Genomic DNA, 22,652 nt, shown 5'->3' with positions numbered 1-22,652 from the left:
ACGTGTATATTGTATCAACAAGTTATGAAGAATTCACTCATTCCCTCTGAAGAAATTATATATATATATATTTTTTATATATATATTTTGAAATAAAAAATAAATCTTTCCGTGCTAAGCTATTGTGTGTGAATCTTAACTACTCGGTTAATTCATATTATAAATATGCAATAATGTACGTCCCTCGCCCGCGACTTAACCATCGTTAACTACAATCTCTGTCTCAATTCAACAAATTCCAATTCCTAATAAATCAAGTATATATTTGATTTTACACTTCATCATTGATGTAACCGAAACTTTTCAGATAACATCATTCGTACTTTGCGAAGTTCACAAGAATTTAACGAAAACCAACATCACATCTCAACAAATAACGAAGTATTGATTCATAATTTCAATATTATTGAAGAAATACTTATGTAACCTCTAAAGCCTTCAAGGAATTATTCAATTCTAGTTCCAACCGTAAATCGGATGAGTTTAATTTAGTATTAACTCATTAAAATCTATGTTACATCTGAGGAGAATATATACATATATATTTTCATAAAGACTGTAATAAAATTCTTATGTACAAAATATTAATTGTGAAAATTTTTTAACGGGTAGGTAATACTCGAGAGATATATATAAATTCACAATTAATATGTTACATTCTTCGAATCAGATTAAGCAAATTATCAATTATACTTCCTACTTTCACAATAATATACATTCTTTCATAGAAATTAAAACAACCATACTAATTCAAACCCAATTACATATTCTGATTTTAAAATCTCAGAATTTAATTCGAGATATAATCGGTACTATCACTTTTAGATTCCTACATCTTTCAAAGCTATACTTTGACTTCAAAAGTGTGTTAGAACATCAAATGTATATTAACGATTACAATCTGTGTTCAAAATCCTTCAAAATTCCTGAAGACACTTCAAATAATAAACAATCGAGATAATGATCCAACCACATATTAACCACAGTCTTGCATCTGAAAAGCTCTCGAAACCAGAGTCATAATTTAACACGTATCCGTGTCAGACCCTTTGGCATTTATTAGCAAAAATAACTTTGCGATTCCTTTTCAAATTAGTCAGTTTTGTCACAGCTTTAGCAAGTCAACTTCGACTTTTCAGTTGAAACAGTCTTATTATAACCTTGATATAGACGTTGCCCTTTCGTCATTGTTACCGGAGAACCTTTTATGTCTCACCACATTAAAAATAAACTTACCAACAACTTCACTGATCTTTGACTTTCCGAAAAGTCATTATATTTATCGAAACCCCATCATTTACTCATCCGCATCTTGTAACAAGAATTGTCATGCCAATTACTGGGAATCAGCAATTAGTATTTTGAAATCTTGCAGCATGTCTCTGCCAACAGTTATAGGTGTATATATAACGTCTATCTCCTAGACTTATATACTTTGAATGTGAAGTTTCTGAAAAACACCCTAAACTGCGAACTAGTTCTCCGAAGTTTGAAAAATGCTGATGAAGCAGCAAAAACTGTAAACGACCTTAACAGTCAAAAGTTTGATAATAAAGGATAGTGTGTTGGAAAAGCTTAGAAAAAGAGAAGGTTTGGAACTGGAAAACGGATTAAGCAAACCATGAAGGAGGCTATGGACAAATCACAAAGACTAAACCTGCCTTCAAAGAATCCAAATGATTCAGTGTCTGCTGAAATTATTATTAAATACCTTACTCCTGACTCTAAACCCTTGTGAATAATATTCTTCATCATCCTCTGATCTTAGATATTCTAAAATATCATCATATCTTTCATTATAAATATCCTCCATATTTCTGAAGATATTTTCTTACCTATTCTTATCTGGAATCATTTATCTCTTTGCGCTATCTGGATTACATCAAAAAGGAAACTGTTTAGTTCCTATACTCTGTAAACCTTTGAGTTTAAACTATGAATGTTTTTGAAGTAGTGTTGGAAACTGAAGCATGAGTTAGTATAATATAATGACACTTGATCAACGTGATTATATTACAGTAATTCATGCTGAGTTTCTAAATGGAACGTGATGATTCACAGATCATAACATCATCATGTGCCATGTTATACGACTCTTGTATTCTATTTAACCTCTAAAATATCAAGAAAATATTTCTTGATGATTCGGCCTTTTCCAAGGTATTCTAGTAATTTGACAAGTCAAGATCGTGCCATCACAATTTCCTTCCTAGAACATTAACAATGTTCATTCCGAAATTCATATCTGTGAATTCTGGACCATTACAAGCGGTGCTTAATCGCAAGAAGAAGAAACGAAAGGACAAAACTCCGAAATAGAAATTGGGGTATAAATTGCAGTAAATAAAAGAGAGCATTAACTGTGGATGACAATGATTATAGAAAATAGAAACAGAGACTTTGAAATATAAGGGAAGATATAAATCCCAACGACAAACCAAAAATTATAAACCATATATATCGATGCATATAGCAATATAAAGATACGGGAGAACTAGAAACACTATAAACCCAAGAGTATAGTAGAAGTAAATAGATTCTTCTGGCGGTAGATGAAAAAGAAGAATGACCGATATGAAAGTTATAAGTATATCGAGAATCAGAACTGGATGGAGCATATTGATGAACACTTTAAAATATGAGTTGAGGGGGAAAGAATAGAAGGTGATGAAACATGACTAGGAACTTAGAAATCAACAGATTTAACTCACACAATGACGGAATAAGTGAATCAAACCCTCTAGTAAGTAGGTTAAGCGTTTTGGGATTAATTTAGTCATACCATAACTAAATCAAGTGTGATTAGATCAACATCTAGAGCTATTATTCACCACCTGGGTGATTTGGGTTGAGAGAGAATCGGAGGAGCTCACCAGATCTGAGTGTGTGTAACAAATGAGAGGCTTAACCTAAAATGAAGAACATAAGACTTTATATACCCCTGCTGTTGACTCACCCGTACGATTCATCCATCACACATACGAGTTGGCTTCATCAGCTGTACGGGTGATCACTCACTCGTGTCTTCTCATTTAGGTTGTAACTGTGACTTAGCTCAGTATCAACCGTGCGTATGAGCCTATCAGCCGTACGAGTGAGGCTTCACTCGGACGTCTGACTAAGTCTAACATAGTCAAACATCCAAATCTCGTTCCTGCAGTTCCTGTAACCACATACAAACACGGATAGTATAATAACGAACAATCATGGTGGCCTGTAAACTGTTGTACCTGCAATGGACGTGGGTAGATGTCTAGGGACTTGCATAAAATGCATCAACAGAAGGTTTGAGTTGTAAGGAAACGAAGGAGGTGAATTTATAAGAAAATCTCTGACAGAACAATTAAAATGGACGATCGCATTTAAAGCGGATCCTAATTCCCTTGATTACCGGAGAGTCAAATCTTATTAAGAAGATTTTCTCCAAATCCCTTGAAATCTGGGAATCAATCATATCTACGTCAAATGATAAGATGAATCTACACTTACTCATTTCACTCTTCTATGTTAGCTTCATTCGTACTCTTCATATAAATGGATTGTTTATCTAAATTATTCGCTGATAATAAAACTCTAATTTTCAGCCCGTATGCATCATGAAAACATACTTATTATCATTCATGAGCTTTCCACTCAAATTTCGGGACGAAATTTCTTTAACGGGTAGGTACTGTGACAACCCAGAAATTTCCAACCAAATTTAAACTTTAATCTTTATATGTTTCCGACACGATAAGCAATATTTGTTAAGTTAAATTTCAAGAATTTTAAACTATGTTCATACATTCATTCGACCTCGACCAAGTTCCAACGATTCACGAACCATTAAATGAATATGATTATATATGTATATGTGTATATATATATTATAACTTGAAACGTAAACAAAATATTAGATTAAATACTTTATATGATTGTATCTGTTTCAAAATGTTTATCAATGGAATTAGAAGATAAGATCAAATGATTGAATTATCAGATATATTCAATTATGATTACAAGTCTCTGTTGAAAAGCCCACGTTGATTTGAGAAATCTTTCTATTTTAACAATATTCAGAAAATGGTAAAGTGATTTATAAATAAGAACAAATTGTTAATCATTGAGAACTAGACAAAGGATAGTGGAAGATTGAATCTCATAAAGACTCGATTGATCTATTTAGTTTCAAACGTACAAAAATGTTTTCAGTTTAAAAAGAACTTTATTATTAAAACGTATATAACTTTTATAAATATCTAGAACCACTTTTGACAACTCATTACTTAACTAGTATGATAAAGATAACGATATTTATATTTTATTTTATTAAATATATATAATGATTTAAATTAATATTATATATATTTATACGCGTATTATACGTATTATGTAGTTTTATACTTTTACTATACTTAAACTTTACCTTTACTTTATTTTTACTTTACTTTAACTTTAACTTTAATAATTCACTTTAATAATTCATACTTTAATAATTCATACTTTAATAATTCACTTTAATAATTCATACTTTAATAATTCACTTTAATAATTCATACTTTAATAATTCACTTTAATAATTCATACTTTAATAATTCACTTTAATAATTCAAAAATCTATTATAAATAGAATTCAATAGGCTTCATTATTTCATAGAAACTTGAAAATATTTTTCTCTAAACTCTCTCAATCGATTTACATATATATATTTACTCCATATTATTTCAAGATATTATTAGTATACATAAATATTACGTCAGAGTACTGTCCGAGTGATTTCGAAATTGTTTTTCGAGTGGGATTGGATTAAGGAAATTATGGGTTATAGCTATGGAGGTGATTGGGTATGGTTCATGGGTATGCTCGCGAGGTCAATATAGTATTTATCATCTCCGTTGCGTCTACGTACCTTTCCTGCAATATTGAATCTCAATATTGATACGTGAGTACTCATAATTTAACTTTTACATACTAATAGTGTATCCCTGACTAGTGCTCGAGTATATAGGATTATGCATGTTTGTACTTTTGATATTGCCTTTAGTTAGGTTATGTTGAATCCTGAATTAGTTATATATGCGACTGAGATAAGGTATAAGATATGCATGTTGTTGGAAAGCTAGCGAAAAATTAAGAACTTTTCATTTAGATATCGAATGATTTCGATGAACGGATTTGAAGTTATAGTCCATCGAATTTTTGTATTATTATTAAAAATGATTATTATTATCGTCGTTATTATCGTCGTTCCAGTTTTATCTTATTATTATTATTATTATTATTATTATTATTATTATTATTATTATTATTATTATTATTATTATTATTATTATTATTATTATTATTATTATTATTATCTTTATCAATAAAAGGATTTATCATTAAAAAAAATTATTATTTTTTTATTATTACTATCGTTATTATCGTTAAAGTTATAATTAGTATTATTATTATTATCCAATTATTATTATTATTATTATTATTATTATTATTATTATTATTATTATTATTATTATTATTATTATTATTATTATTATTGGTATTATTATTATTATTATTATTATTATCATTATTAATATATATATCATTATTTAAAAATGGTTATTGTTATTGTTAATATTATTATTACTATATTATCATTAAGATAATTATTAGTATTATCGTTAATAATGTTATAGTAACTATCATTATTAATATTAGTGTAATTAAAACAAATATTTGTAACACCTAATTATTTTGATTACTATTATTATCATTATTACGAACATGATATAAAAGACGATTAAAAGCAATTAAACGAAACGATTAGGAAATAATGGGTAAGAGTATCATGATGAAATTAAAATATTATAAGATATTGATTTAGATAAAATTATCGTTCTTATTATTTTTATCATTACTATTATTATTAAAATTATCGTTAGTATTAAAACTATCATTTTAACAAAAATTATCATTTTAATAGAAATGTCATTGTTACTATAAAATATCATTATTATTATTATTTCAAATAGAATTATTATTTTAAAGATAATATTAAAAATTATCGTAAATATTAAAGTTATCATAATTAGAATTATCATTTTATCATAATGTCATCTTAGTAATTATAAATATTGATATTTTTATAATAATAATTATTATTACAAAATAATACAACTTTTACTTACTATCATTATAGATATTATTTTATCAAATAAATATTTGATACAAACATATTTTACTACGTGTAATAACTTACTTTAATAATACCTATCATATTATCTTTATAATATTAAATGAACCCTATAAATTTTATTACTTAATATATATAAAAGTATATTTTATTATATAAATATAATATAAAATTTTATTTATTAATAAATAAATTATATTATTTACTCTAATAAATCTTTTAAAAATATTTAAAAATATAAAACGACGATATTTAAACTATATATTAATCATGTATAGATTTTTGGAAATTATTTTGAGTCAAATTTACTTTTGTTGACTTTTGCATATTAGTCTCGAGCATTAGGATTGTGGTACACTATGACTTGACCTAATTTGTTAGACAAATATTGACCAACACATAAATATATATAATTAATTTAGGTTCGTGAATCCGAGGCCAACCTTGCACTTGTTCAATGACGTTATATGTATTTTTACTACGAAATACAGTATGGTGAGTTTCATTTGCCTTTTTACCCTTTATATTTTTGGGACTGAGAATACATGCGCTTTTATAAATGTTTTGACGAAATAGACACAAGTAATTGAAACTACATTCTATGGTTGAATTATCGAAATCGAATATGCCCCTTTTTATTAAAGTCTGGTAATCTAAGAATTAGGGAACAGACACCCTAATTGACGCGAATCCTAAAGATAGATCTATTGGGCCTAACAAACCCCATCCAAAGTACCGGATGCTTTAGTACTTCGAAATTTATATCATGTCCGAAGGAGGATCCCGGAATGATAGGGGATATTCTTATATGTATCTAGTTAATGTCGGTTACCAGGTGTTCACCATATGAATGATTGTTTTTGTCTCTATGCATGGGACGTATATTTATGAGAACTGGAAATGAAATTCTTGTGGTCTATTAAAATGATGGAAATAAATGATTATGATAAACTAATGAACTCACCAACCTTTTGGTTGACACTTTAAAGCATGTTTATTCTCAGGTGTTAAAGAAATCTTCCGCTGTGCATTTGCTCATTTTAAAGATATTACTTGGAGTCTTCAATAGCATATTTCGAAGAACGTTGCATTCGAGTCATTGAGTTCATCAAAGATTATTATTAAATCAATTTATAGTTGGATAGTGGATATTATGAAATGGTATGCATGCCTGTCAATTTTCGATGTAAAGAAAGATTGTCTTTTAAAAACGAATGCAATGTTTGTAAAATGTATCATATAGAGGTCAAATACCTCGCAATGTAATCAACTATTGTGAATCGTTTATAATGTATATGAACGGGTCCTTTCAACAGCTAATAACTAGACAATTGATAATGAGTACAAATCTCTCAATATTTATATGTGGACATGTAAATTTACATGCTGCGACATTAATTCGCATTATACCATGTGGAAGTCGTAAATATTTTCACTTAATACTTGATTTTGGCCAAGAGCCAAATATTTTCTACCTTAAAACATTGGTTGTGCAGTGTATGTTCCAATTGTATCACCACAACACAATAAAATGGTTCTTCAAAGAAAGATGATAATATATTTTGGATATAAAACATCTTCAATCATAAGATATATTGAACCCATGATGGGTGATGTTTTTACAGCACGTTTTGCTGATTGTCATTTTAATAAAACATTGTTCCCTAGATTAGGGGGAGAAATAAAAATAAAAAATAAAATGATGCTTCATGATGTGAACATCAATTAAGGTATATTGAACTCGCACAAAAGAATGTGAAACGAAAGTTCAAAAATAATGCATATGCAAGAACTTGCAAATTAATTACTTTATGCATTTACAGATATAAAAAAGTGACTAAATCATATATACCAGCGATAAATGCTCCAGCTCGAACTGAAATTCCAAAAGCTGGCAATAATGTCACTGTTGAGTCTTTGCCACGCATCCAACGTGGAAGATCAATTGGTTCCGAAGATAAAAATCCTCGAAAAAGAAAATCAGCTGATAATGAGGTAAGAGAAAGTGTTCAAGAAGAACCACAAATCAATATTCCTTCTGCAGAGGATATTGATAAATGTAAATACTAAAATTGCGATAAATTATGCAATATTATGGAACCGAAATGAAACTAAAATCTCTATGAGATATTTTCATATAATGTTACAATGACATCATGAATAAAGATGATGATCTGGAACTAAAATCTGTCATTGAATATACAAAATGGACATGATTGAGCTCAATGGAAAGGAGCAATAAGAGCTGAATTAGAATCGCTCGATAAAAGAAAAGTTTTCGGATCAATCGTTATCACTTTTAAAGATGTGAAACGTATGGGATACAAATGAATTTTTATCCGAAAAGAAATGTGCAAATGAAGTTACAAGGCAAAACTAGACTTGTAACTCAATATTTCCCACAAAGACCAGAAATGAATTAGGAGGAAAAATTATCCTCCTGTAATGGATACAATTACTTATTAGATACTTAATCAACCTGGTAGTTATTTAAATGCATCTCATGAATGTTGTTACTACTTATCTGTATGGATCACTTAATAGTGATATATATGAATATACCTAAAGGGTTAAGGTATCATAAGCATCTAATGTAAAACCCAAGGGAATATATTCCATTAAATCACAAAGATTTCTAAGTGAGTTTATACAAACGGGACGTATGTGGTATAACCGATTAAATGACTACTTGATAAAAAAAAGGGTATAAATATAAACTTATTTTGCACGTATGTTTTATAAAAATAATGTTCGGATATGAGATCGTAGTTGTTTATGTCAATGTTCTTAACATCATATGAACAAATAAAGAGATCTATGAAATCATTCAACTTCTAAAGAATTATTTTGAAATGGAAGATCTTGAAAAAACCAAGTATTACCTTGGATTGCAAATTGAGCATATGCCTAATGGTTTACTTGTACATCAAACTGAAGGTATTTCATATGCCCGAGAGACATAATTGATTAATGTGGCCAATATGTTATGATCCAAGTCGGGTCATACCCAATAACAAGCCGACAACACTTTTAAAAGTATTTGTTTTAATGAATGGATCTTTAAAATAAATACTAGACGCTTTGACTTTAGAAATTGGTTTCTAAAGATAATATGCTTGAATAATTATTTGGATAATTATAAATGTAAGTGTGATGATTTTATAAAATGGTTATAAAATTAAGTATATGTGCAAGAAACACATAGACAACTTGTAAGTGGCTTATAAGTCTTATGATGTACAAGTAAATAATTATATTTACATATCTTTATAATGGGTTTTATAAAGAATAATGTGTAAGTATCAAGTGGGGTTTTATTTAACAAATTAATCTTATTAATTTGAAAAATAAAGGAAAAATAAAATATTTGGTTAGCCAATGGTGGGGGTGGCGGTTTTATGGCTCCAAGACAAGCCACCCCATGCCTTGCCTTGGTTGTTTAAACACTCCATTTGATACATCACTTAAGGCACATCCTCTCACACTTCATTACTTGCAATTTTGAAAAACCAAAACTCCTCCCAACCTCCCTTTCTTGGCCGAATTTTGGAGAGAAGAAAAAGGGTTCTTCAAGTTTGATTTCAAGCTTATTTGGTGTAAAAATCCTAACTACATACAAGGGTGTTGTTATACTAAGGCTTGTGGGTATTATCTCTTGAGGTTTCAAGTTAGAAACTTGCTATTCATCATCCTCATCTTCATCTTGCTTCAACCTCCATTTTAGGAGAAGGTATAAACCCTAACTAGCTCTATTTACTTTTAGTATATATTTCAAGACTAGATCTTTTAATGGAATACCTTTAAAAGGTTAAAATACACATGCAAACTTAAATTGCTTCCGCTTTCTCCAAACATACATACACAAATGGGTTTTGTGACTTGTTTACATGTGGTATTCCATCAATGGTATCTAGAGCCAAAGTCTTGATAATATGCTTCTTGTTTTTGGCTAGAAAACTCATTTATTTTACAATCTACTAACATGCATGAAAGTAGAATGGAAAAATCATGAGTTTTGGTGGGTTTGGTACCTTGGCCGAATTTTATGGGTCCCAAAAGTGGGTTTGGGACTTCAAGTTTGGCCAAGATTTGTTGTTATGTTGTTGTTCACAATCGAGCCTAGACCGTGTGTTTGTTTGGTTGAATGATTTGGTTATTATTCATGGTTGTAATTCATCATTTTGGTTTGTAATAAGTTGTAATTGTTCTTGTAATTTTGATGTAATTCATTCTATTTTGGTATGTAAAAAATAGAGTAGGTTGTTATTTCATTTTCTAGAAAATTGTATTAGGATATAATTTTGTAAAATGAAAATGAAGAATCAAGAAGAAGGTTACAAGTTGGAGCTCTTGAGGATTACAAGATTAAGTGAGAGATTTTGCTTAAAATCTCTTACTTTCCTTTACCCTTTCCGGTGACATTTGTTTTTTGGCTAAACAAATGTCCACCAAAATGGCTCCCGATTGTGAACATATTTTGTTATGCATGTTGTGTATGTTTGTATGATTGGTTGCTACAAGATTATCACATGTTAACACTTGCATAATACATTATAAGTGGTTATAATAAAACATAACAAAATGACACTAATAATTGGTTATTAGATCTAAATAAAATGGTTTATTTAAAAGGTAATGAAATGGTGTAAAACTAGTAATTGGTTTACTAAAAGGACATGAAAATAGGTTTCTCATAAAACACTACACACCAAATGCATGTTGGTGTATAACATTTTGTTTTCTAAAACTAGAATGTAGAAAACATAAAATCCCTTTAACTAAAACAAGGTAAACAAGTTAAACGCCATCCTTTTGTGGAAACACTTAGACATATTAGGAATCTCTTGATGGGATAAAGGTCACCTAACCGTCATGAGTGAACTAATATGAATAAGGTACACTTCGCATACATGTGGGATAAAGGTCACCTAACCACTTGTATGTTAAGTCTACATGTTTACACAAGTAGGACGACTTGATTTGGGAATCATGAACTTAGGGTCACCGAAGCATGAGGAACAAATAGGCGTTGATGGGATTAATATGCCATGCAAAAGGATTGCATGATCCCATAAAATTAGAAGTTGCAAAAGGATTGCAATTGTCATTATGACTACCTAGCTAAATCAAATGACGGGATAAAGGTCACCTAACCGAAATTTGATTTACCGATGGATTCTAATATTTAATAAAACAAATTAAAAGGGTATTGTTTATTAAATTTAAAATCGATACTTAAAAGGACTTTGTTGAATTTTGTAGATGGCCGCTAATAACAACAACAACATGCAAAACGCACCACTTAACATGAACAACCTATCGTTACGGTCTCTCCTCGAGAAAGACAAACTCAACCATACCAACTTTATGGATTGGTTCCGCAATCTTAGGATTGTCCTCAAACAAGAGGATAAAGCGTATGTACTTGAGGACCCCATTCCCGATCAACCGGATGAGAATGATGTGGAGGTAATGGCCTCTTACGATAAGTATTGCCACGACTCCCTTCAAGTCTCATGCTTAATGCTTGGGACTATGATACCCGAACTCCAAAAGGATTTCGAGCATCATAGTGCATACGACATGATAACGCAATTGAAGGAGATGTTCCTCCAACAAGCGCGTGTCGAGCGCTTCGAAACGGTTCGGGCGCTACATGCTTGTCGTATGGACGATACCCAATCGGTTTCATCTTATGTACTTAAGATGAAAAGCCTTATCGATCGTGCTAACCGTCTTAACCTAAACATATCAAATGAGTTAGCCACCGATCTTATCCTAAACTCCCTATCAAAAAGGTTTGATCAATTTGTAATTAATTACAATATGAATGGGATGGATAAGAGCATAGGTGAGCTTCACGGTATGCTTAGAACGGCGGAAACTAGCATGGGTAAAAGGGCTTTACCAGTGTTAGCAATCGATCAAGGTGGGTCAAAAGGTAACACCTCTAAGCCAAAAGTGGCCAAGAGAAAAGGACCCGCCCATCAAGGCAAAGGGAAAGGGAAGATGGTTACCCCAACCATCAACAAGGCTAAGAAGCAAAAGGTAGCCGAGAAGGCAAACCCCAAAGAAGACCCATGTTTCGGTTGCGGTGAGATAGGTCATTGGAAACGAAACTGTCCGGTCTATCTTAAGGAGTTGAAGGACAAGAGGGATGCAGGGCAGACCTCAGGTAATATATATATGGTATATATAGAGCTTAGTATTACTTCTTCTAATACATGGGTATTAGACACGGGATGTGGAACTCATATTTGCAATTCCTTGCAGGGGTTCAAAAGAAGTGATCATAAGGCTGGAACATCAAGTCTCTATATGGGCAATGGTGCAAAGGTGCATGTTAAAGCTCAAGGAGATTTTATTTTGAAGCTTCCAAGCGGATTGGAACTTATTTTAGAAAATGTTTTGTATGCTCCGGATTTGTGTAGAAACATTATTTCTATTTCTCGCTTAAAACAATGTGGTTACGTTGTTAATTTTATTGATGATGATATTCATGTTTCTAAAGACAATGTATTCTATTTCAAGGCTTCGCCTTCAAATGGAATTTATGAATTGGTTCATGATGACGCATCATCGAGCTCTATATACCATACAAGCACCAAGAAACTCAAAAGGGATTTGAGTGATTCCTATTTATGGCATTGTCGCCTTGGTCACATAAACAAGAACCGAATGCATACACTTCAAAAGTATGGACTTTTGAAATCAAATGAAATGGATTCGTTTGATGTATGTGAATCTTGTTTACAAGGCAAGATGACTAAAGCACCTTTCAAAGGGACTTATGAAAGGGCTAAAGATTTATTGGGATTAATACATTCGGATGTATGTGGACCCTTTAAACCCATGACTAGGAAAGGTGAAAGATACTTTGTTACTTTCATTGATGACTTTAGTCGTTTCGGATATGTCTACTTATTAAGACACAAGGACGAAACGTTTGAAGCATTCAAAGAATATCAAAACGAAGTACAAAATCAACTCAATAAGACAAGTAAGGTACTACGTACCGATAGAGGAGGTGAATACCTAAGCGATGCCTTCCAAGATCATCTTAGGAGTTGTGGGATTATCTCACAACTTACTCCACCCGGAACACCCCAACTTAATGGAGTTTCCGAAAGGAGGAACCGAACCCTAATGGATATGGTTCGATCTATGATGGCAAGAAGCTCGTTACCTCTATCATTTTGGGGTTATTGTCTAAGCTCCGTGGCTCGTATTTTAAATATGGCCCCAACCAAGAAGGTGGAACGAACTCCTCATGAGATGTGGTTTGGAAAACCTCATTCTCTTTCATACTTGAAAGTATGGGGATGTGAAGCTTATCCTAAGCGTTATGTAGCAAATAAGCAACATGCTCGATCCACAAAGTGTATCTTCATAGGATATCCCAAAGATGACATGGGATATTACTTCTATGATCCATCCGAGCAAACGGTATTTGTTGCTCGAAAAGCGGAATTCCTTGAAACCAAGTTCCTTATGGAAGGTGATGGTGAAAGGAAGATAGATCTTGTAGAGGTACAAGATCAAGCCGATGATACACAATTGGTTGGCACTAGTACTCAACATGAGGATGTTGAAAATGATCAAGTGGATGATCAAGGTACACAAGACGTTCGAAGATCTAGTAGGATTAGTAATCCTCCCGAGAGATATGGGTTTCTCGTGGAAGGTTGCTATACGGTTGATTTGGATGAACCGACAAACTACAAAGATGCTTTATCAAGAATTGATAAAGATAAATGGCAGGAAGCCATGAACGCCGAGATGCAATCCATGTATGAAAACCAAGTTTGGGAACTTGTTGTGCAACCTCCTATCTCCAAGCTAGTTGATTGCAAATGGCTTTTCAAGAAGAAAACCGACATACATGGAAACTTGGATACATACAAAGCTAGACTTGTAGCAAAAGGTTTCACTCAAACTCAAGGGGTTGATTATGATGAAACTTTCTCGCCAGTGGCAATGCTAAAGTCTATTAGGATATTATTTGCCATTGCTGCTCACTATGACTATGAAATATGGCAAATGGATGTCAAAACCGCTTTCCTAAATGGATATCTTGAGGAAGATGTTTATATGGTACAGCCCGAAGGTTTTGTTGATCCGAAAAATCCTAAAAGGGTATGCAAGTTGAAGAAATCAATCTACGGATTGAAACAAGCATCTAGAATGTGGAATCATCGCTTTAATGAAGAGGCAAAGAAATTTGGCTTCATTAAAAATGGTGATGAAGCTTGTGTGTACAAGAAGGCTAGTGGGAGCTCTATAATGTTCCTTGTGCTATATGTGGATGATATATTATTGTTTGGGAATGATATTACCACAATGCAAGGAGTCAAAACTTGGCTAAAGAGTTGCTTCTCTATTAAGGATCTTGGAGAAGCACAATACATATTGGGGATTGGGATCTATAGGAATAGATCCAAGAGATTAATAGGTTTAAGTCAAAGTGCATACATTGATAAAATCTTGAAAAGGTTCAAGATGGAAAACTCTAAGAAAGGTTTGGTACCTATTCAAAAGGGAATCATTCTCAGTTCATCTCAGTGTCCTACCACGAAAGATGAGCAAGAGAGAATGAAGAAAGTCCCATACGCATCTGCTATTGGGTCTATCATGTATGCAATGATATGTACTAGACCGGATGTGTCATGCGCCCTAAGCCTGACAAGTAGATACCAGAATAACCAGGGAAATAGTCATTGGACTGCGGTTAAATGTATATTGAAATACCTTAGAAGGACTAAGGATATGTTTCTAATATATGGGTCTGGTGAGGAAGAACTCGCTGTAAAAGGTTACGTGGACGCGAGTTTCCAAACTGATCGAGATGACTCTCGATCACAATCCGGTTATGTCTTCATGTTAAATGGTGGTGCAGTCTCTTGGAAGAGCTCAAAACAGGAAGTTGTTGCGTTATCCACTACAGAGTCGGAGTACATTGCCGCCTCACTGGCAGCTCAGGAAGCTGCATGGATGAAGAAATTCATAGACGACTTAGGAGTGGTCCCTTCCATTCAGGACCCTCTTGAGATCTTTTGTGACAACGAGGGTGCGATTGCTCAAATCAAGGAACCTCGTGCTCATCAAAAGACTCGTCACATTGAGCGGAGATTCAACTACATTAGGGATGAGGTTGAAAAAGGAAAGATATGTATTCACAAAGTTCACACAGATCAAAATGTTGCGGATCCACTCACGAAGCTTTTACATGGGCCAAAACATGAGGGACATGTTTGTGCATTAGGGCTTCGATATTCTAGTGATTGGAATTGATCTATTTTAAGTATTGTAACGGAACGAATTAGTTCAAACTCATTAATATAATTATGGTATTAATTTAATTATGAGTCATGTTCCAATTTTGCATATTTTATCCATGAATAAACTATTATTCTAAATTCCGTAGTTGATCACATTTGTGGGAACAAGTGTGAGGTCTAGACTATTATGAACTTGGATTGGTTAACATTCAAATAGTGAATGTAGGGCAAGGTTGCAACCAAGGTTCATAGATATTTGTGAGACACAAATATTGGAAGACCCGCTCTCAAGATTTACTATATGGAGCCTTTGTGGTTGATCACATGTAATCTTGAGTAAAGGAGAATATCATTATATCCTCTGACCTGAGACACATATTGGGTTCGGATATTCACCGAATATTGTGCCTTGATTCTTTCCTTCGCTATTCTGAAATATGGTAGTACATAAGGGAGGCTTCAGGTATGGTACAAGGTGTAGTGTCTAGGACGTATGTAGTCAAGATGGAATTTGTCCCTCTTATTCGTTGAGAGTCGGATGTCTAAGGCCTGATAAAGTTAAATCTATAAGAGAGTGATCATTCTATGTCTCTTGGATTTGACATGACATCTAGGACGAAAGGATATATTGAAAGATTCACCTAATCATATTCGAGATGGGAACTCGAAAGGGATGATGTTATTGAATGGCACTAAGTCATAACACATTGGGGGTGATGGACGGTCGTTAGGTGGTATCCGTCACTTGCATTAATTCCTTATGTTTCTCGTGCAAGTGGGAGATTGAAGGTATTTCATATGCCCGAGAGACATAATTGATTAATGTGGCCAATATGTTATGATCCAAGTCGGGTCATACCCAATAACAAGCCGACAACACTTTTAAAAGTATTTGTTTTAATGAATGGATCTTTAAAATAAATACTAGACGCTTTGACTTTAGAAATTGGTTTCTAAAGATAATATGCTTGAATAATTATTTGGATAATTATAAATGTAAGTGTGATGATTTTATAAAATGGTTATAAAATTAAGTATATGTGCAAGAAACACATAGACAACTTGTAAGTGGCTTATAAGTCTTATGATGTACAAGTAAATAATTATATTTACATATCTTTATAATGGGTTTTATAAAGAATAATGTGTAAGTATCAAGTGGGGTTTTATTTAACAAATTAATCTTATTACTTTGAAAAATAAAGGAAAAATAAAATATTTGGTTAGCCAATGGTGGGGGTGGCGGTTTTATGGCTCCAAGACAAGCCACCCCATGCCTTGCCTTGGTTGTTTAAACACTCCATTTGATACATCACTTAAGGCACATCCTCTCACACTTCATTACTTGCAATTTTGAAAAACCAAAACTCCTCCCAACCTCCCTTTCTTGGCCGAATTTTGGAGAGAAGAAAAAGGGTTCTTCAAGTTTGATTTCAAGCTTATTTGGTGTAAAAATCCTAACTACATACAAGGGTGTTGTTATACTAAGGCTTGTGGGTATTATCTCTTGAGGTTTCAAGTTAGAAACTTGCTATTCATCATCCTCATCTTCATCTTGCTTCAACCTCCATTTTAGGAGAAGGTATAAACCCTAACTAGCTCTATTTACTTTTAGTATATATTTCAAGACTAGATCTTTTAATGGAATACCTTTAAAAGGTTAAAATACACATGCAAACTTAAATTGCTTCCGCTTTCTCTAAACATACATACACAAATGGGTTTTGTGACTTGTTTACATGTGGTATTCCATCACAAACAACTTATACCGAAAAGATTTTAAAACATTTTTTTTAAAGACAAACTCATTGTTGTTAGATCACTCAATATTGACACTGATCTATTTCATCCCTGCAAAGATCATGAAAATTTTAACAGATCGGAAGTTCTATATTTTAGTGCAATTGAGGTTCTTATGTATCTTATAGATTATACAAGATCTGACATTTCTTTTGCAGTTAATTTGTTGACAAGGTTCAGCTCAGCCCCTACCAAAAGACATTGGAATGGGATCAAACAAATAGTTTGATACCTTCGGGGAACTACTGATTTATAATTATTTTATTCTAACAACTCGAAACAAGATTTGTTTGGTTATACAGATGCAGATTATTTATCCGATCTACATAAAGCTAAATCTCAAACTGGATATGTATTCCTAAATGGAGGCACCGCAATATCATGACGTTCTCAAAACAAACACTTGTTGCAACATCATCAAATCATGCCGAAGTGATTGCATTACATGAAGCTACTCGGGAATGATTTTAGTTAAGATCAATGATACAAATCATTATTGATTCTTGTGGACCAGAACGCTATAAAAGCGTAACAACTATCTATGAAGATAATACAGCTTACATAATACAAATGAAAGAAGAGTATCAAAAATGACAGAACAAAACATAAATGCTGACGAGGCGCTAAAGCTATAAACGGTCTTAACGGTCATAAGTTTGATGGAAAAGAATGGTATATTGGTAAGGCTCAGAAAAAGACTGAAAGGGAATAGGAACTGAAACAACGGTTTGAACAAACCATGAAGGAGACTGTAGACAAATCACGAGGGCCAAACTTGTACATAAAAGATTTAGATGATACAGTTTCAGATGAAAACCTCAGATTTTTCTCATATACTCAAGATATCGTAAAAGACAACCAGATTAAAATGAGATACGTTCAATCAACAACTCTGCTGATCTTTATACCAAAGCACTGCTAACTGCTATTTTCAGAACACACGTTCATAATATTGGCATGAGGCATGTTCAGAAGATGTAACAACTCAGGCGTTGCCTACTTGAGGGGGAGTCAACTTTATGCTGCACTCTTTTTCCCTTAGCTAAAGTTTTATCCCAATGAGTTTTCTTTAGCAAGGTTTTTAACGAGGCAGTACTAGTTATTCTCTAATAAAATTGTCATCCAAGGGGGAGTGTTATAAAATATCTAGATTGTGTTATAAAATATCTAGATTGGATGTTAATTTTATTATTATTATATTTCTTGCATAGTAATATTTTATACTATAAATAGACATGTATGGTAACCATTTAAGGTGCACCATTTCTCTTGAAATATCAATATCAATATTTCTTCTCTCCTTCTTCTCTCTTTTTCTCTCTTTGTTCTTATAACCATTAAAGGTAGTTATAAGCCTACTGAATTATAACACAATTATCTTTTTCCATACATTAAATACTTCCCCCGTCCCATATTGATAGTCTAGTATTTCATTTTGAATTAATCCAAATTAATAGTCCACTTTCATATATAGATAAATATAATAAGGTAAAGTTCTATTATACTCTTAATGTATGTGGATATGATTAAAAGAATAAGAAAAAGAATGGTAAAATTGGAAGTAAATAAAAAGTACAATAATTTTATAATATTTTTTTTTAAATTGTGTATTTTTTGTGTATAGATTATTAACTAGTAAAGTGGACCGCGCTTCGCGACGGTGTGCAAAAAAAATTTTGTTTACGATTTCATATAATTACAATGCCATTTCGAAAAATGACTATGAAATTTGTAGTGCAATCGAATTTGCATAACTTTTTTACCATTATTTTATATTGCATACCCAACCGCCGCTTACCACAAGCAAATCGCCAGCCACCTTACAAATCTGAATCGTCGCACTCTTCCGACACCGCCACCGTTATCTTTTTTTTTGTCTAAAACTCCAACTATGTATTAGTTTATATTTTTATTTTATTTTGAACTGGGCCCAACTTATTCTATTCGTTTTTCATCAAGATAGCATCAGTCACTTTAAAAAATATTACTATCCAATTAGTATAATTATGTAGTTACAACTAATTTAAGGATTTTATTATAAAAATTTTAGATTGTCATTATTAAAAAAAAGCAGTCACAAATTAGGTGGTTCCTAAAAAAAAGTTAAAAAAAAAAAAATGCTACAGTGACATTGTTACAGTCAGTTTTGTAAATCTCCCGAGATCTCCCATAGATCTCCCCCGAGATCTCATTTTTAGAAGGCAACCGAGACGAGATGTTCATCTCCCGAGATTTCTTGGTCAACGGGGTCAAACTTAGTCAAAGCCACGATTTCTCGAATTTTCTCGCTAATTTGTAAGGTTTACTTGTAAAATTCGTAATTTTCAAGCTTTTCTCGCTCATTTCTTGGATATTTTTCTAAAATCTCGTAAAAACGTATATATATATGTACATATATTTATGTTTTTATGTATATTTTTATTAAAAAACTATAAAGTCAACGTCCGAGATCTCCCCGAAATTATTCCGAGATGCCGAGATCTCCCTAAAAAAGTTCAAACGAGATCTTCCCGAGATCTGAATTCTCCAACCTTGGCTACAGTATAACAATGTATGACATTGCTATAGTGATGTATACATATCATCACCCTTTTGTTAAGGGTAGTGATATATACACAATCAATTTTTACAAATACACAACTAAACATGCTTTACAGTGTTGTACTGTATAACACTGTAAAGCATGTTTGGTTGTGTATTTGTAAAAATTGATTGTGTATATATCATCACACTTTTGTTAATGTCATGAGGTGAAACAAGAAAGGGGGTCCCAGTTCACGTGCCAAGCGTGTGAACTATGTGTATGAGAGGGTTGTATAACAACAAAATGCAGAAAAGGCAGCTCATGGATTTTAATGTTGTTTCTCTGACTTTCACACTCTCACACACACCCACACCCACACCCACACCCATAAGCAATTTAATAAATTGGAACAGTGTCCTACCTTTTTCTTTCACTATGCAACTTAACTTTATATATATTTGGTACAAAGTGTAGATTGACAGGGACACCTTAGCCCTGTGTTGCCTTTGACAACCCATACCGCCCACCCCAAAAGGACTAAGTATGCCGGGTAAAACTCCTCCCCCCAATACCGAACAGTTGGCGCAGACCAGAATTGAACCTGCACCCCATATTTGGTAAGGGTATCCAACAGTGGGCCCAGGGATCAAAGGAGGTGGATACCAACCAAGCTAATGCCCGGTTGGTAACTTTATATATATTGTACATGTACATTTTGTCACTATATTATTAAAAGTTTGACACTCTAGTCCACTACTTTAACATCGTTAATTTGTTAGATTAGAAGTTAAGATATAAAAGTAATTTCATCTTTCTAACAAATTATACTAAACTCTTTATGATCAGTGTGACAAAATATGCAACTCAATGCTACTTCTATCATGGTTTTCAATACTTCAGTTTTCCGGTCATTTACTTATCCATTAATCCATTATCATCATATTAGTTGGTAAAGTAACATTGCTCATGGGCGCTTTTATTTAACAATTCTTAGTGCAACCAATTTTTTTTTTTTTTTTGAATATATGCTTTGCTCTATGGAGATATGATTTTTAAAGCGTTCTTTTAGTGACCACTCTATAACTATATGACTATGTGTACGTGTACTATGGATTATGTGTACGTGTACTATGGATTATAGGACAATTACTTCAAACATTTAAATGGAGTCACTTGTGAAGGTTATAAGCGGTTATCGGGACTAGTTGTTGGATTATTTAAAAGTCTAAGAATAAACGAACCTTACAGAGGAAAAAAGTCCAAGATGCTGATCATCTCATACAATCAATTAAGATCATGTTTTTCTTAGATTAGTGCCAATGGTAGTCGACCATTAGGCAGCATTTTTTCATGTCATTATGGTCATAACATGTCTTCATCATCCCCTTGTTTTGTCTACCGGCGGAATATTTTAACATAGACAAACAAATAATTACTTTTTTTTATATGTGAAAGGACAGATCATGTGATACATTTTTTTATTTTTTTTTTGGATTGTGACATATAAAGATGATATTATTCAATTTCTATTCGGCCTTAGTGAGAAAATGTTGACGTGACGTTGAAATGACAGTCCATTTTTGTAGTACTTGAGGAGTCTTTTAGGGTTTCAGGCTTCTAGCTACGACTCTGAAGCCAAAGATTGATTGAGATGCTTTTAGGAACTCGCCACAGCAGCTTTTCATGAAGTTTATATGTAACTCAATTATTAGTTTTTCATTTTTCTTCTTTGGCATTAATTCATAATCCCTTAATTCTTTGATCAGTTGTTGTCATGCTACTGTCTTTTGTGTATGGGAGCTGATTCGTACACCACCATTTTTAGCCATATACCACTAAATGTGCATCAGACAGTTGTACAGTACAGTGCTTTAAAGCACAACTGGTGGTGTATGGCTAAAATTTGGTGGTGTACGAATCATCACCCTTTGTGTATGCATCTTGCCAGTACACTTATAATATATATTTTATTTTTATTTTGCTGATAAAAATATATATTCGAAGGATATGATCACCTGTCACCATAAATTTAGTCCTAGGTGTTTAGATACCAAACAAAGAAAATGAAACCACCATAGTACGTTTATATAATTATTCTAGTCTATCTTCATGGAATCTTTAAATAAAGTGTGCAACCACTTTATCTATAATCTATCATTCTATAATATGGACAATATACTAACATAAACCGGACATATGGACCAACAAAATGCACTTAAGATTTTATCCAAGTTTTTATTTTTCGTGAAATGACACATGAACTTATCCTAGAATCGGTAGTTAAGTTAGTAAAGTGTAAATACTATATGAAGGTTATAAGTAGAGACTTACAAATAGAGATGGATTAACATTTTAAGCGAGACAATTTATTTTTTTACTATAATTTTCATTGTGATTGTGATTAATAATAGTTCAAAATGACAAGGAGTGATTTTTTTCCTTCTTTTTCTACTAAATGATGTAATGATGTATGGTAGTTCTTAAAATCACATATTTTTGCGGTTTTGCTTATATGATTTTTACTACTTTTCTTCAACCTAATGACGAGTTATACTTCTTTCCAACTCATAATCTTGATGATAAGAACAAAATAATCTAATAATATAAGTGACAGAACAAAAGTTATTTTCATATTTGACCTGTTTTCACATTCAATTCTAAATTTAATTCAATCATTTCACCTAAAAAATATTGTATCCTTTTCATATTACGTTGTACCACATGACTATTGAAGTACACATTTACATTAGTTCATATACAACTTTAATTTTTTTCCTCAACGTGATATTAGTGTAACTAGGGGCAAAAATAGGTAGGGGCAGAGCAAGGGGCACTTGCTTCGAGTGAAATTTTTTAGGCAAAAAATTTGAATTTTTTCATTTTGCCCTTAGGGTG

Source organism: Rutidosis leptorrhynchoides, chromosome 8 (genome assembly GCF_046630445.1).
Source record: "Rutidosis leptorrhynchoides isolate AG116_Rl617_1_P2 chromosome 8, CSIRO_AGI_Rlap_v1, whole genome shotgun sequence".
Taxonomy (NCBI): domain Eukaryota; kingdom Viridiplantae; phylum Streptophyta; class Magnoliopsida; order Asterales; family Asteraceae; genus Rutidosis; species Rutidosis leptorrhynchoides.
The sequence above is the reverse complement of the archived record's forward strand: the minus strand, read 5'-3'. Positions refer to the sequence as shown.